Source organism: Zootoca vivipara, chromosome Z (assembly GCF_963506605.1).
Source record: "Zootoca vivipara chromosome Z, rZooViv1.1, whole genome shotgun sequence".
NCBI lineage: Eukaryota > Metazoa > Chordata > Lepidosauria > Squamata > Lacertidae > Zootoca > Zootoca vivipara.
Window position 1 is genome coordinate 36836229 of NC_083294.1, and position 5596 is coordinate 36841824.

Here is a 5596-nt window from a genome sequence, read left to right on the forward strand (position 1 = left end):
GAAAAGATACATTCAAATAAACTCTGTAATACAATACAATAAACTCTATATTACAATACATACTTGGCTGTGCTATTACTTTCATACACAACACTCCCCATACTTATTGAGAATTACACACAAAGTCTTTCAGGGACTGTGGCTTCCTGCGACTTCTACTAGATTGTCTCACTTCAGGTGTTGTGACACTAGGGGTTTGAGGCTGAGGGGTCTCCTTGGGAGTATCGGCTACAGCTGTTCCTCCTAAAGGCCTCCCCCAACTCATTATCTTCTGCCAGCTCCGTATTCCCAGCGGGGAGCTCACCTTCTGACTGCCCTGGTGGGTCGTTAATCAGTGAAGGCTTCTCCACCTGACTCGAGGGCGGCAACTCTTCATTTAATGTGGGGGTGTTTGGTCCCTCGTCATCACTCCTTCTGGGTATCCTGCGCCTCAGCTGATCCACATGCCTACGCCAGACCTGATCCTGTGACAATGTGACATAATATGACAAGGGACCGCTGGCCCGCAAAATGACCCCCGGAACCCAAGTTGGACCTCTGGCATAATTCCTTACCCAAATGAGACCCTCCGGATTAAGGTATCTCGTTCTGTCTCCTTCGGTTTGTGGTGGCTCCCGTGCCGAACGGGAGGGCATCCTATCTGGATGCACAAGTCCAGGGCTGTTACTAGCCTGCGACCTAACAGTAGCTCAGCTGGTGACTTTCCCGTGGCTGTGCATGGTGTGGCATGCTGTAAGAACAGCATACGAGCTATTCGGGCTGCCCAGTCACCTTCCAGTAGACGGGAAATAGCACCCTTTGCAGTTCGCACCATTCGTTCTGCTTGACCGTTAGACGAGGGATGAAAAGGGGCAGAGGTCACTCCTTGTATGAAATTGTCAGCGAGGAAACTTCTGAACTCACTTGACACGAATGCTGCCCCATTGTCTGACACCAACGTTCCTGGCAGACCATGCATGGCAAACACCTGCCTTAATACCTTGATAACGGCTGCTGATGTGGGACTGGGGACTAATGCTACTTCCAACCATTTTGAGTATGCATCGACCACAACCAAAAACATTTTCCCTTAGTAGGGCCCCGCAAAGTCTATGTGAAGACGGTTCCATGGTGCTCTGGACTGTTCCTACCAATGAATGGGTGCCCTGGGAACCTCAGGTTGAACCTATTGGCATGCCTTGCACGTGCGTACCCACATTTCTATCTCCTTATCCATCCCTGGCCACCACATATAACAGCGGGCCAGGGATTTCATTCTGACCATCCCTGGGTGCCCCATATGCAAGGTTTATAGAATGCGGTTCCTAAGTGGGTTAGGGATGACTACCCTGTCCCCACAGAGTACGCACCCCTTATGAAGGGATAGCTCATGCTGCTGCATTAAAAATGGGCGGAACATCTCTCCTTGGCCCCCACTGGGCCACCCCCTCCCTACCCAGGCAAGGACACGGGAGAGTGTGGGGTCCTTTCGAGTCCTGGCCGCAACTTCTTCCGCAGTCACAGGAGCGGCTGGCAATATCTCTAACATCATGACCTGTTCGGCTGGTGCCGGGTCACAACCACTAGCCCCCTGGATTGGAAGCCGGCTGAGGGCATTTGCGTGACAAAGCAATTTCCCTTTCACATGGCATATCTTATATTGGAACCCATTTTTAAAAATCGACCACCTGAGCATTCTAGGGGACAGGATTTGAGGGGTTTGTTTGTGGGGGTTGAACAGGCCTAATCTTAAATTGAAATTGAAAGAATACGGTGAAGTAGCCGGATTCAAGATTAATAAAGAAAAAACTAAAATGATTGTTAAAAATATAAGGGGGAAAGAATTGGAGAAATTGGAGACAGATACAGGGTGGGAAATAGCTAAAAGTGTAAAATATTTGGGAATAGTAGTTTCGGCAAATAATGTAAATTTATATGAAAACAATTATTCGAGAATGTGGAAGCAGATTAAAGGAGATTTGGAAAGATGGGGTAATTTGAATTTAACAATGATGGGAAGAATAGCGGCCATAAAAATGTCAATTTTACCAAATTTTTTGTTTTTATTTCAGATGTTGCCAATTATAGAGAAAAATGAGGTATTTGAAGAGTGGAGGAGGGAGTTAAGTAAATTTATATGGGGAAATAAAAAACCCAGGATCCAATATAAAATCTTAACAGATAGTAAAGAAAGGGGTGGGTGGGGGGTACCTGATTTAAAAATATATTATGCAGCAGCAAATCTATGTTGGGTGAGAGATTGGATTATTTTGGAAGATAAAGAACTATTGGATATTGAGGGCTTCAGAAATATTTACGGATGGCACGAGTATATCATGAATGAAAAGGAGAAAACATATAGAGAATTCACAGACCATGTAGTGAAAAGCATTGTTTAAGGTTTGGGAGGAGAACAAAAGGATCTTGGAACCCAAGGTTCCCTGGTGGCTATCGCCAACTGAGATAACATCTGGGAAGGGGGGAGCGAGGAAGGGCAGATGGATAACATACCAAGAGTTGATTGAAAACAAAGATGGGCAATACGTTTTAAAAACATTTGATCAGGTAAAAGAAGATTGCACAAGCTGGCTCCAATACAATCAAATGCAAAGTATATTCCAAAAACATAAATTAATCGGCTTCCAAGAGAAAAAAATCAAAACTACAAGAAATACTAATTGATAAAGAAGATAAACATCTGGCCAATTTATATAAATATTTGTTAGAATGGAACCTAAAAGACGAAGTGGTTAAGTGTAGTATGGTTAAATGGGCACAAGACATAGGGAGAACAATTTACAGTGTACAGTGGGATAAATTGTGGTCCGAAAGTTTAAGATTCACAGCATGTACATCAATAAAAGAAAACATAATGAAAATGGCCTACAGATGGCACTTAACCCCGGAGAAAATAGGGAGAATTTATAAATTGGAATCGAACAAATGTTGGAAGTGCCATAATAAAATAGGCACATATATGCATTGCTGGTGGTGGTGTGAAGGTGTGCAGGACTTCTGGAATAAAATATATGAAAAAATGAAAAGTATGCTAAAATCAACTTTCGCAAAAACACCTGAGCTATTCCTGCTAAGCATGATTCCAGAAAGCGTGCCCAAAGATAAGAGGAATATTCTGTTGTATGGTGGGGCGGCAGCCCGGGTATTGCTAGCACAAAAATGGAAGAGTGAAGAATTGCCAGGGGTGGAGGAATGGCAAATTAAAATGGTGGAATATATGAATCTGGCCAAAATGACGGCAGCAATTAGAAACGTACCTAGACAGAAGACCCAAAACGAATGGCAATTAGTGGAAGATTATTTTAAAAAGAAGGCATTAAAACAGAGTTGGTGATTTGCTTAATTTAAAGAATGCATGAAGAGAGTGAATTATTAAAGATAAGGAGAAGAGGTATTATTTCTAGCGAATTAGGAGAAAATAAGTAGAGGAGGAAAAGGATGAATAAGCGTTAAGTCGACAATTGGAAGTTTTTTTATAGCTTAATTTTAAATACTTTGGTTCTGTTTTTTTTTTCCTTTCTTACATTTCTTTTCTCCCTTTTACGTCTTTTTTCTTTTTCTTCCATGTTAGGTTATATTATGGGAATTAATGAGTATTTGAGTGTAATTTTCTTTTGTTTTCTGCCCTTTTTTCTTTTCCTTTTGTTAACCTGATTTCGCCACGATTATGAGTATTGTTTATTTAAATCTAACCTATGTTTGACGTCGTGTGAGGTTAATTTTTATGCTATATCTTCATTATTATTTCATTATAGGTTATACTTTCAACATTATTTCATTATATATGATTTTGTGTGTTATGATTTCTTTATTATTTATATTATTGTTTTGCTTGGGTATGTATGAATTTAAGAAAGTGTATTTTAATATGAACTTCAATAAAGCTTATTTTAAAACTTAAAAAAGAAGAACAGGCCCAGCAATGGCTTGTGGTCCGTTTCAATTAAGAACGATCGTCCATACACATAGTCGTAGATTATCTTTACACCCGCTACCACACCCAAAGCCTCTTTGTTGACCTGCGCGTAGTTCCTCTTGGTGGAAGTAAGAGTCCTTGAATAGAATGAAATGGGTCTGTCTGACCCATCCGCCTCTCTGTGGCTGAGCACAGCTCCCAGTCCATATTGAGAAGCGTCGCAAGCAAGTACAAGGGGTTTCGTCTCATCATAATGGGCCAACGCGCTCTCAGCAGACAACATTCCCCTAATGGTTTTGAAAGCCTTTTGTTGCGGCTTTCCCCAATGCCAGACACACGTCTTTTATAGATGGAGCCCAGCTTCCTGCAACTTTTTGAGTACCAGTCTGATGCGGCTTTCCAGCTCATGGGGGTCCCTCCCCGATATTAAAACATCATCAAAATATGCGAGGGCGCAAGGCACCCCCCTTAATAACCTCTCCATAATGCCCTGAAATATTCCTGGGGCCACGCTTACTCAAAATTGCAATCGGTTCACCTTAAATGCCCCTTTGTGGGTTACAATAGTTTGAGCTTCTGCTGTTTGTGGCGTTACAGGTAGCTGCTGGTACGCCTGAGCGAAATTGATCTTTGTAAATACCTTGCCCCCAGCCAATTTTGCCAACAGTTGAGACACCACTGGAATAGGGTAGGAATTTTCCCGAATTGCCTTATTTATTGTGCATTTATAATCTGCGCAGATGCGCACTTCCCCATTTGCTTTTAGTGGGGTCACTATTGGGGTTTCCCATCTTGTTGAGTCAACTGGTGCCAACACCCCTTGCTGGACTAGCTTGTCAAGTTCTGCCTCTATTTTGGGCTGCAAAGCGAATGGCACGTGTCTTGGCTTGAGGCGAACTGGAGCCACCCCTTGGTCCAACTTGAAGTCAATGGGAGGCCCTTTATAGCACCCCAGACTGCCATCAAATAATGATGCAAACTCCCCATAAAGTTTATTAAATGATCCTGGGGCTATTGTTATTGCGTTCAGTCCAGAGAGGCCCAGCCCTAAAGCAGGAAACCAGTCTGTTCCCAAGAGGGTGGTGTGCTTCCCTTTGGCGATCACCAGCTTAAGTACGGCCCTTTTGTCTTTAAAGTTAACTTTGACAAACACATTCCAAGGATGTGTATTCGGCCGGCAGAGTAAGATTGTAATGTGACGGGGAAAGGCTCCAATGGAGGAAACTTACCCCCTGAGAAAAACCTCGCTGTCTTGTCCAAGACGATTGTAAACCCCGAACCGGAATCTACCTCCATCTGGCAAGGGTGGCCCTCGATGCTGACCCGGATTGATGCTTTCCCCTGAGCAGGAAACTGGACGGTATTGCCCTCTATCTCGGTAAGGTAGTTGCAGTCGCCCAACACGTGCGTTGATGAAATTGCCTGTCGCCGGAATGGTTGCGGGGATTCCAATGTTCCTCTGGTAGCCGACCTGCATACCCGAGCAATGTGGCCCGTTTTATTGCATGCTCAGCACGTGGCATTCCGAAATCGGCAGTTCCGGTGTTCATGCGCCCCACCGCAACCAGGGCATTCTAGCTTTTTCTCTTTTTTTCCAGATGAACCAAGCCTCAGGGATCCAACTCCACAGGATGGACTCTGGGGCGGGCTGGACTGCTCAAAGCATGAGCTGCCTCTGCTGCT